Source organism: Patella vulgata, chromosome 4 (assembly GCF_932274485.2).
Source record: "Patella vulgata chromosome 4, xgPatVulg1.2, whole genome shotgun sequence".
NCBI lineage: Eukaryota > Metazoa > Mollusca > Gastropoda > Patellidae > Patella > Patella vulgata.
The window spans coordinates 10,584,186-10,597,095 of record NC_065882.2 but is presented as its reverse complement, the minus strand read 5'-3'; the positions used below and the strand labels follow the sequence as shown (position 1 = coordinate 10,597,095).

Genomic DNA, 12,910 nt, shown 5'->3' with positions numbered 1-12,910 from the left:
TTAATTAAATTATTTACACTTAATGGGTTGAAAATTGGTAAAAACGCAAAATAAAAAAGTCTGTGTATATCAAAAATCACCTTAAAATTGGTAACAACACAAAATAAAAAAAAGCCCTTGCGTATCAAAAAAATTACTTTGAAACACACTTATAAAATCGCTGTCGTGAGAAGAGAGAGGGGACGGGTCATCTTCTCTTTTTGTCATTATAAAAACAGGTTAAAACAGGAGGTCCAGTTGCCTGATGTTTGGCGTCATAAGTGCGGATAGAAAAAAAAAACGTTGGGAAAAAAAAATCCGCTTGCGTTATTTGGAAACACGAAGTGCAAGGCACTTCATTGAGTTTTTTCTTGTGTAAGACTCTCCCCAGATAAAAGTTGCCTGAAAAGAAAAAGAAACGTCAGCAGCAACACAGAACAAGGCTATTAAAACAAATTAAAACATTTATAGAAATAATACATGATATTAGACATAATTAAATTAAATTGATTGATATGCACTGTCATTGTTAATAATAGTTGTGTAGGTCCCTATTCTTTTTGTCATTATTTTCCCTAATTTATTAAATCATACAGTAGGCTGAACCGCCATACTGTCCAACATCAATAGTTCCTTCCTGTGTAACTAGATATGTAGTTCCCTATCTTAATGACAATTTATTCTGATATTATTAAAGCATGCAGCTGGCTTCGTCGCCATCCTGGTCTACACAACCAGTTACCTTTCCATGACTAGTGATCATTTTTCGCAAGCAACTAACTTAACAGTTAATTCCCGATTCTGTTATGAATATTGAGATCCCTTCATAAATTTTATATGACATATTCCGAGGGGGAAGAGTATATTCTGGCGGGTATACTGAAGTTTGGCATCTTCCAGTAAACCTCTTACTAGGGGTCGTTTCCCTTCCAATTTATTGCACGCAATGACGACATGATTAACGATCAAAATGTGGCCCCATTCGCACTTCACTGGTTTATGGTCGGTAATTAATTCTTTAGTTCTCAGTCTGGTGATTTACCCACAAATTTTACGCGATGGGTGATTGACCGCTGTTTTTTACAACCAGATCTTTATATAATTTGAATCTAAAAGTATTTGCTCTAGCCAACTCAGTTTTTCTTTCTGATTTAATCTTAGTTTTAACCATGCTGTTAAATTCCTGAGCGCTATATTGTAAATCTTCGGTCTCGCAGATGCCTTTGCGAGCCATATTGTCTGCAGACTCATTGTCTACTATGCCAACACAGGCTGGTATCCATGTAAATTCTACGGTTTTATTTTTGTTTCGGAGGTAACAAACACTTGCTAGAATATTCTAAACAATTTCTGGTCTAGGTGTTGTTTTATCATGTATTATTGACTTTATACTGCTAAGGGAGTCAGACACAATGACTGCTCTTTGAACGGTGGACGACACAAGTCACTCAAGAGCTATGGATATTACCTTTAATTTTGCGGTATGGATGGAGCATACATCTGGTGGCATTTTTGATATATTAAACATACATTAGTTAAGAGCTTAATAAAGAGTTGACCATTCTTGCTATAATAATTCAAAGATAGATGATAAAAAAGAAATATTGAAAATTTCAGTCAAACTGATACAGTTGGAAGTTCGAACAAGAAAAAGGCATCATCTGTGTCTACCAGAATTGCCGATCGCTTGATTAACAGAAGATAACTCCACCCACATATTCTTGATTATCAAGTAACATTCTCCATGGCTATGGTACCCTCGCTTGGCAGGCCTTATCTCACCAGTCTCCGGTAGTGACGTCAATGACTAACGGTAAATGTTAGCTTAGTCCGCCATTTATTGATTTAACTTTAAATGGACGACTTTTTAAATTCATGCTGTATCCAAGACATCCGAGGGTCTACAGAGTTTATATTGAGCTTTTCATGTAAATAAGGGTCTAATTAATAATTTCTATAACATCTGAAAGCTTAATAAAGACTTGCAATAGGCAGATTTAGCTCTTCCATAATGTATGTTTAACATTATATTCAGGAATGACTACACCTAATGCAGTTTGGGTTATGTTTGGGTCCCTTCTTTTCAACCCTTGTGCCCTTGCCAGATGTTGAGGATGAACTAATGCTCGATTGGCTAGAACACGTTATTGGCTACCGACAGGTGTTGAAATTTGGATCGTACTATCAAAGGATGTCACGAGGATTAACAGCTGGCTATTGCAGTGTAACGGTAAGAATATTCCACTTTCATTTTAGATTATGAAATAAAAACTATTGCATTGTGTAAATATAGCTTTAAATGCTCAAAGTGTTAAAGTATCAGTCCTGTTTGTTCACAATCTTTATCAACCCATACAAGATGGTCGGCAATCCTATTAATATCACTCTGATATCAACTACAGATATTCAGTGTCCGAATACTAACAAGTTAATGCCAATTTTACTTGGTTACATGCTATCTCATCATTGTGAAAACTAACACAGTGGTTGAATTATGATTCATAAATGGTCCACTTATTGACATGACCTGTCGATTGACCTATTCAAAGCATTCCAAAAGGGTGGTCTACTTTCCCTAGCAATATCGTGTTATAACAATGGTGGTTCTCATTTCAATGAAACAAAATATTTTCTACTTAGTTTGGTGATTGGCTTGCTCTAAATACCAGCCAGTTTATGAAAAAAGGGGGTTAACCCTAAAACATTGCAAGAAAGGGTTTTTTGACTGCATATTGTCATCACCCCATCCGTCCAGCGTCCATAAGTGTTTGTTGGTACACATGCTTGTGGATGTTCTAAAGCCCAAGTCGAGTTAGTATCCGATTAACTTCAGATATATATTCAGCTTTTATGTGTTTTTGTTTGTGAGCAAATAACACAGACTTTTATACAGTTCAAGTTCATTCATGGAACTTTATTCTTTGGATCAAAGGAAACTGTTAGTCACAAATCTCCCCGCTCTAAAAAATAATAACTGGCTCTGGCTTTAATATGGCTGGTATGCCATTAAAATGAAATGGGGTTTAAAGTCCTACTGTTCTGCTCCGACTGGGATAATGAAGACGGGCATACGCCATACAGTGTCCTATGAGGGAAATTTTGCCCGGGCAGCGCCACTATGGTCTACTCTTATATCTAATTCCAACTGCCAAGGGGTGTTTTACGTGCACGCTAATGTATACACGGGACTCGGTTTTTCGTCCCACCCGAACGATTAGAAAAGTGTCCTTGTCAGGCCCTCCGCCTTGAAACCACTGACAAGGGGAACCACGCTATACTAATGGTATTTCCAACTCACACGGCTGCTTAATATTATGCAACAACTAACATGCTCATTCCTTGCAAATTAGCTACGATTATTATCAAAGTAGGTCCACTCGACACATACTAGGTCATTTCGGGACTAACATATGGTTAAATTTTATTTCAGTAATTCGCTTGCGCGTAGGGGTCTTTAGCAGTGGGAGGAAGCCGGAGGACCCGAAGAAAACCCACGAGGTTGGAAGGCGACCCTACTCCTTGTCACGTACAACCGGGGAGTCGAAACCATGTCAGTTGACTCAATGACAGACCTTATGATACAGCGCGCACGTGCTTACCATTCGGCCATCCAACCCCCCATTCCATCACAGTCATAATCAAAAAAGGATTTGCCGTGTTTTTGATAAACACACCGGAAATGAGAATACAAGCCATTCACTGGGGTTGTTTTTTAACCTATGGGTCATTTTAAAAGTCAATATATCATCTATTTCCGTAACATTACGCGATGTCCTATCAAATAAAACCTGTTTACGAATTTGAAATCAATATTAGGTCGAGGCCATTGTGATTGTATTGTAAAATATTTGCGTCAAAATAGTAACTGGCGAAACTGGGTCAGCGAGTTGAACGACACCCCGGATAGGAAAATGAGAAATTAAATGTTGAATCATGCACGGAAACATGTCAACATTTTCGAATATTGTCATCAGGGATGGGCAGGTGGTGGGAAGGTCGATAACTATCCGCGACAGATTCGTGCTTTTAATACAAAAAACAAAAGAAACCGAAAACGGTTGATAAAACTAGACGAGATTTCCTATAAGGGCATAGGGTGTGTATCACAGTGTATGGCTATATATGCCCTCCCTTCCGACAAAAGTGTCCCTAGCTCTCTTCTGCAAGATTGCTCTCATATCTGAAAAATTGCTCTCAAATTTTGCTGATGGTGATCGACTGATCGTAGCTGGTATACTCTGATTTCGGTTTCGATTTTAAAACGTTCGCAGTTTGCAACCATTTATAATCACAATTCTGCATTTAGCTCCACATTGAAATTGTGTGCGGCGGACTGGGCAGCTCTCGGACCAACTGGTTTCGTAGGGCCCCCGTCGCCGTGACATGATTGGAAATCAAATCTAGTTTAATTCACTATACTTGCACCTCACCCATACAGACCCTTTGTCTCCTTGGGGTCATTATATTTTCCAGAGAATACGAAGGCGGATTTTAATTATTTTGAACAGAATATGTCTATTTATGTTTTTCCAAGTAATTCGATGGGCTTCACACTTCTAGGCATTCGGATCATGTCTCATTGTCCGCCCCGAAAACAGATGAGTAGTAACTGTACTTGTTTATCATTAGAACAACTTGCCCTTGAACCAAAAATTGTTCAAGTTTGGCACAAATTTCTGAAGAATATTTCTGACTAGAATATATATGCCCACTTTTCGAAGCGACAGTTTCAGAAATTCGTCGCGTATCTGTTATTGCTCGTTACTTTAGTCAGTTATATAGAAGTTTAACTCTTCTTTTCCAATTTTTGCGTCACTTCTGTTTCTTAAAATCTTCGTTACGCATCTATCGTAGCAATGATCTCCGTGTTAAAATTATATTTAGAACGTGTTTATAAACAGTTCTATGACATATGTGATAATGGCAGAAACCAATATATTGTCCTTTAACTGGGAAGTCTAAATAATGTCTCCCGAAATCCGCTCGTCCATTATGTCTGACAAAGCCAAGCACGTTCTGATGTTTTAAACCATATACACTCCAGAACTTGAATAGGCTACAATTGGTCGTGAATAGGCTTCAAAATACAAGGACTCCATCGTGTCGGAATTATGTCTGACAAAACCTAGCACGTTCTGCTGTTTTAAACCATATACACTCCGGAACTTGAATAGGCTACAATTGGTCGTGAATAGCCTTCAAAATGCAAGGACTCCATCGAGTTGGAACTTGAATAGGCTATAATTTGACGCGAATAGGCTTCAAAATGCAAGGACTTCATCTAAATGCCCTAATATGGAAACTGCGTACAAAACTATACACAACATCCTGTGTTGATGTGTTTTTCTGATGTGTTTTAAAAAAAACCCAGGATGTTTACGGAGTTTAAAAATATTTCGAATACCACATGTCTAGGTCATTGCTATTTCAATATAGCCTGCCGATACACCCATTTAACATTAGGCCTACTAACAAGATCTAGCTTAGCCGATCACATTTTAATTATTTTTGAATTCTACTAGGAATTGGAAATCTTGATCAGTTTTTTAATATATTGCAAATGGGGTATGTCTTTTCATCGCCGATGAACGCCGACGACCACTGATTCCTATTAATTTACCGCCAATTTTTTGCAAATGCGAATCGCACTGTTGTATGAATATGAATAATGTTAATACCTCATAGCCTACAATATCAGAAATCTGTAGTGGAAATTATAAGATTTTATGGATGTATAGTCCACACATGGGGGGGGGGGGGGTGAATGCCAGTGTAGTTTTCTACAGAATTCTATAGAAAATCTATAGAGTTTTGCGTGGGGCCTGTCCCATAGTATTTTATAGAATTTTGGGAGACATTAGGAAATAGCGGGCCCAAATATTCTACAGTTTCTATAGCGCATATATTATAGTTTTTCCTACAGATTTATGGGAAAATGTCTATAGGAAAATACTACAGTATTCTATGGGGTTTTATTGCACTTTCTGTATGAAATTCTACAGTTATGTATAGAAAAGAATACTGTAGTATTCTGTAGTTTAGAAATTGGGTCACTACAGTTTTCTGTAGGAATAGGTACTATAGAAATTCTTAATTCTTATTTTGGGAATGAATATAGTTGGCCCATGATTTCTTCTAAATTGATAGGCTTATATTTTTTCTCTTGTGGATTAATTTGAATTCTGTTGATTCACCAGTCGGAACCATGGCTTGACAAGTTTTCTTCTTGGAATAACTGAAATATAGGGAAAAGTATAGTTAAATAAAGTTACATAAACATTCATTATGCAAGAGCAAAATCTGCTTATTACAAGTCTTTCTTTAGGCCTGAAATGTTATCTAAATTATCAATTAGACATTAATTAACTAATCCAGACCATAATAAACTCTCGATGTCAAGGCTAGCCTTCGAAGTTGGCTGGATTAGATCCTATATGCCGCTAACGGCCGTTGATAATTAAATCAGAAAAAGTGGATAATCGAGACTATGCTGTTTATATTAATGATTTTAGTAATGATGACCGAGACTATGCAAAAATTCACCCGCTTCTTTCTCGGCTCATAGTGGAACAATTTGAAATTTTCAGCAAATTACCTTTACACTATCTAGTTTTTAACTATTATAGAGAGAACTGCCATCGCTTTATCTTGTCTCCCATAATCAGGTGCGGATCTAGGAATTTTGAAAAGGGAGGGGGGCGCCGCAAAATGAGGGCACTGACCGCGAAGACGGGGCACGCCGCTGAGAGGGGATTTTATGGGGGGGGGGGGCAAGAAAATTATCCGTCATTTCCTTGCATCTGTAACCATTCCAAGAGCTATTCGGAAATCGTTGAAAAAGAGCCTTAAAATCGAGAAAAAAAGCCAGTTGAACATGCGGCTCGAAAACTGTCAAGGGCGAGCGAGGCATTATGATGGGAAAAAGACGAATCTATTCCCTAGCCACTTCACTATTTAAGCCTTGTAACTTGTACTTTGTACTGTCCACACATGAAACAATGCTACATCAAGTTGCACTCATGCGCGTCGGTGATGGACATGAGTGTATACGCCGCCGATTCCACAAGATGTCTGTCTATAGTCACTCTATAGGATTAGGGCACCGTCAGCTAAACAACAAGAATTCGTTTGAAAGTGGAAGCATTAATTAGACCAGACTGGTGTGTTTGAATCGATGGTTTGAGTCATTTGGGATCCCTGCAACGGGTTGGGAACGGACATATTTGGGTCTGAGAAAAGGCACTTTCAGCAGTAAAAAAGAGCACTGGCCCCTCGCCCCCCCCCCCCCTGGCACCCGCCTCTGATAATGTATCTTTAAATAACAAAATCTTATAAATCTTATCTAATTTGATATTATTGTTGAGAAAGTAATAAAGTATACTTATCTTTCTGTCTTTAATCAAATCTGTGCACTTAATTTTATAATTCAAAATTCAGCCAATGACCAAACAGTTTTCAAGAGAGTAAATTGGCTGTTAATTATAGTTTGTCGACATATGCATGCATGGTTAATCTGCTGGCATCAACAAATTTGAGTACAGAATCTGCAATAGTCATTATAAAAATCTAACTAGCAGGATCACCCAAAAGTCAGATTGTGATCAAATAAACTTTGTCTTTATTTCATTGACTTATCTTTATAAGAATAATATCATCTGTTATTTTTGCTGTGAAGATCTACATTTACTGGCATTTTTTGAAGGTTTTTGTTTTTGTGACGATGGAACATGTACCCTATATGTATTGAATACTGAAGCGTTTCTTGGTTGAATTTAGAGTTTAGACTACTTTTTTTTTATACATTTCACCGATGTGGTTACTTGTATAGTTGAATTTTACTGTCATATGCTTACATTCGTATTTCGTGTAGCATATAGCAGATCATGACTCATGCTGGCATTACACAATGGGTTCTTTGGGTTGTATTCCTAATTGTTTTCAAATTTGAGTGAAGTCTGTGTCACTACAGACCCGGGACTGTACAGCGCAGTGGACGCTTACGGCTAGCCCCCGGATCCATTCATTTTTTTTTAATTGTCTGTATGTTTGTGTTTTCCTGAGTATGATGTCCTGTCCGTGTATTTGTTTTTGTGTAAATTTTGTGTGGCGCAGTCCCCCTGCACTTACTATTAAAGTGTCAAATCACTATTACAAAGAAATATTATTTTAAGACTTTATTTTTTTCCGTCTAAGCTTATTTTAGTTTATCATTTGGTGTCACAGTAAATTTCGGAAAACTGCATCTAGGAAAATTCTATTGGAAACTCTTACATAATTCACACAAATGCATAACTAGATTCTATAGTAAGCTATAGTATGAATAAAAAACATCGCCAAATTATGAAACCTGTAGTATAGAACATTGTTACTAGCTTATTATGTAGGAAACTATAGTATTTGTTAAAATGGTTTATGTACCATATAAATTCTACAGAAAACTATAGAAGGCTCATCTGTTATATGTTTCTCCACGAAATCTATAGGATAAAACTTTTTTTTTCCATAGTTTTCTACAGAATGTCATAGAAAACTATAATATAGTATTACACAACTGACTTCAGACTATATAAGTTAGTTTTATAGAAAACTATAGTTTTTACCATCAATTCTATAGCAGCGCCAATAAATCTATAGGTTTATTTTTTTTCACAACATTGCAGTTCTTAAAAGTATTCTATAGAATTCTATAAGAAATTACACTTGCAAAAAACTTATCTGCTGGTCCTACACAAACCTATAGTAAATGCTTTTGAATCTATAGTCAAGTGAAAAAAAAACCTACAGAATGAATTCGTTTTCCTGTAGCATTCTACAGAATCCCACAAACTTCTATAGGAACCTATACTTTTTCTATTTCATAAGGGAGAAATCGGCGGTCGCCGGCTGTTTTATATTATATGAAAAATATAGCCATAAATGTTGAAGATTTTATGTTTGCGCAAATGTAATAGTGATCCCTGAATTGTGTTAATAAAGTGTATTTTAGGAACAATCGGCGGTCGACGGCGGTCTTAAATTTAATCATAAAGGTTGAAGTTTTTCAGTTTGTGCAAAAGTACATAGGCCTACAGGCTATATTATTAGTCCCAATTCTGAATTGTGTTTTGTCATTGGCATTTAAAGTAAAGGACACACCGCCGCAATTACTATAATATGCGACCTCTGTGGACGGTGCAGGCGACGTAGCTATTTCGGTACATTGCAATCTATCTTTGATAAATACAACGGTGCGAGAGTGTGATGGCACGGTGTCTTTTAAAGTTTTACCGTGGTTATCGCTTCTCTAAATGAGGTTTTATCGGTTGGTGTGGACTATCAAGTTTCTCGACTGATCTTGGCGGTATTTAAAGATGGCCGAAAACCAAAGTCCCTGAACTAGGCCCATATTAAACGAAGTGTTAATTAAGCGAATGCGGTGCCATTTACAGAGTAATACGTTATTAATCCAGTGGGTAGGTACAAATTGATATATCTGTTTCGTAATTAGCAGGGAAAATATTCAATCCTCGTTCAATCAAGTGTTATTTTCTTGTATAAACTTGTGGATTTCTGTCAATCACAATGAATGACAGAAATCCACAAGTTTAGTTTATAAACAAAAGTGACCAAAAAAGCAAAACGAGATAACTGTCAGTAATACTACAGACATTCATTTAGCAAACCCTTCTTAAAATCCTAATATTAAAGGTAGATATTGATTATTTATTTGTTGTAAATATGTAAATGTCAACGACTCATGATCAACATCAACAAACTTTCCCACATGTGCTGTAGGCTGTAGCCTCCTTTATTTACATGTCAATCTGTAGGGAACACACCAGGGTGCTTGTACTACTAGCTAGTGTGGGTTGAACATCATCATTCTGAAGTTTCAAATACTTCCACCAGAGCATTCATAATTTTCTTAATGATTTTGTCTTCCAAGCCTGGTCAACATGGATGTTGCAAGTCGCCAAGTGCAGCATTGATAATGTTCTAGATGAGTGTTGTGAATTTCAATATTAATTTTAACTTTATTCCCCTACATTTACATGTAGGCCTACATCAGGAAATTGTCACACATTTGCTTTTCTAATCACCATAATTAGAATATAAAGCATTACGCCTGTTTTCCATGTGCGCATTTTTGAATGCGTTTTTGCCAACGAAAATGTCGGTCTAAGTTCCAAGTAACATGGAAAACCGGCTTAGACAACTTGAGACTTGACCACAGAAATCCAACCTTAGTTAAAATCAATACAGGAAAAATACACAGCAAAATAATAACCAGATCAGTGCAAATAATGTTTAAAACTTTTTATACGCCCACATTGAAATATGGTTGTATATTGTTGTTGCCCCCGTCCGTCAGTTCCACATCCAGAAGCTCTAGAGGCGAAAGTTAATATCTGATTGATTTTAAATTTATACACAGTGTTTAAGGTCATAAGAGGAAGAATCCTATGAATTTCAACGATTTCTGATAATTACTGCCAGAGTTATGGCCCTTGATCACTTTGAAAAATCTTGTGGGCGCTCTAGAACCTAAGTTAATATTCGATTGACTTTAAATTTATACACAGTGTTTATGGTCATGAGACGGAGACACCTATATATTTTCAATGATTTCAGATCATTACTGACAGAGTTATGGCCCTTGATTACTTCAAAAAAATCTTGCGAAAGCTCAATCTGATTAAAATACAGATCTATATTTCATTTCGTTTTTTATACTTTCGATAGCCTCAGCTACCGGTACATGAAGATCTGACCAGTTGTAGTGAGAGGTTTCGTCAGGGGTCATACAAGCTGCTTTTGACCTTATGATGTCAGCGTTGATGTTTTACTGGGATACCCACAGATCCGTGCACGGCACGCCAAAAACTCATCGTAACAGACTGTTTCACTGGCTAATCCCTCACATCAACCAGATCCTAGTGTAGTACAGACAAGTAAACCGAAACTTTGAACTATAATGAACAGAAATGAAATGAAATGAAATGGGGTTTAACGTCCTACTGTTCTGCTCCTATACTGGGCTAATGAAGACGGGCATACGCCATACAGTGTGCTATGAGGGAAATTTTGCCCGGGCAGCGGCACTATCGCCTACTCTTATATCGAATTCCAACTGCCAAGGGATCTTTAACGTGCATTCCAATGTAGACAGCTGTCCTTGTCAGGACCTCTGTCCTGCATCACTGACAAGGGGGAACCACGCCGAAGAATCTGGATGAACTTTGCTCTACATGCCAAAGTGATCATTTGGTTGACTTTAAATTGATACACACTCAGTTTAAAGTCTTGAGATGAACAAGTATATCAATTTTCAATGCTTTTTGATAACTTGAACAGCTAAATCCATGGTATTAAATGTTTTGTTTTGCTAAATGTTAGCATGGGACAAACAAATTCTAAGGATTTTCTGACAATCACTTAATGAGTTTAATCTTTGAGTTGTTACTCTTAATCACATTTTAGTGTATTATAAATATATGTGACAACTCTTGTTGACTGCCCGGACGACTTAGCTGCTGTGGGTGTATGTTTCGTTGTTTGGCAACCTATCTTTATTACATGTATTTCACACAAAGTTCTAAATCCAAATGTAAAAGTGAATTTAATTCTTTTAGCTACCGGTACCTGAACTTTTTACAAATCACATTCCCATCACAGATTTCAGAAAAGCTGCCTTATCTTGACCCTCTGAACAGGTCAGTTTTAAAACACTGAAACCAACTGGTTTTGGGCACGCACAGTATGCTTTATGTAATTATATCTACATGTAACCTTTAACGAATGAGATAAAAAGTTAAACAGGGTTTGGCTTTTATTACATGGTTTGCACAACCTTGGATTTTCACAGTATCCTTGAGAATCCTTGATTTTCATATCTTAAAAACCTGGGTGATTTTAAACCTGTTTAAATATGTATCTGAACATCCTAGTACTTTTCTGCTTCAACTGGGCTAATAAAGATATACACCATTCAGTGCGCTATGAGGGACTAGTAGTGCTACACCGTTCAATGTTCTACTGTTATTCTATATGTAGCTTGGTTTTGATTCCCTGGTTGTACGTCACAAGGAGTAAGGTCACCTGTTCATCCTTGTGGGTTTTCTCTGGGTCCTCCGGTTTCCTCCCAATGCTAAAGACCCATACACGCAGGGCTGCCGACAACCAGTATCGCAGCGCAATTTGCGATTCACATTTTGTCCATTGCTAATCAAAAATTGAAATTTAACGTTTTCTGCGAATCATTAATATGCCTGTCATTTTTGATATTGAGACAAAGATTTATCCACATTTCTCAACACTTTCAACGTGTATAAAATATCAAATAAATTTTATAAACAAAACGGAATTCTCCGTGTGACATTTTCTTCTCGAACTACCCAGACTCAATTCATTATACTATATAATACAGGGACCTAACTCTATGAATCGGGTCTATTAAACCGGAAATAGGGAATCAAGTAGTACCACTCACGTTGCGAGACATGTCAATTTCGAGTAATTATATCAGTATTCAATTTGAAAAAAAATAAATTCAGTGTATCCCCCACGTATTGTAAATAAAATATAAAAAATAAATACGTGTAAACGTATTGTAAAATGAGAAATCAAAGTAAGAATTCCCGTAAACTATTATTGTTTATATCGCGTGCGTCTAGTTAATCGAGATTATTCGTAAAATACTGCGTGCTTCCGATTGAACAAAAATAATAACACACGATAAAAAGCAGACGAAAATGTTTTCTAACTAAGAAATAAGAAGCCACTGCCAAGAATTGGCTTCAGACATAAGGCCTAACCAAAAGTCTACATTCATTCAGAAATGTTCACAGCTACCTGTAGAAGTGCTAAAATTCTAAACTAATCTTAAGAATGAAATCTAATCATTTGCTATCAATTAAAATTAAAATAATCTTGTTATTTAGGTGTTTTATGT

General features: G+C 36.7%; 1 protein-coding gene across 1 annotated transcript in view; it reads left to right on the top strand.

The window, feature by feature from the left end:
• Positions 1 to 9,136: 9,136 nt before the first annotated feature.
• LOC126819031 (uncharacterized) overlaps positions 9,137 to 12,910 on the top strand; it is a 69,272-nt gene continuing 65,498 nt past the window's right edge. Inside the window, exon 1 of the mRNA XM_050546839.2 lies at positions 9,137 to 9,431. The gene's annotated coding sequence lies outside the window, so the exon portion shown is untranslated. The remainder of the gene's footprint in view (positions 9,432 to 12,910) is intronic.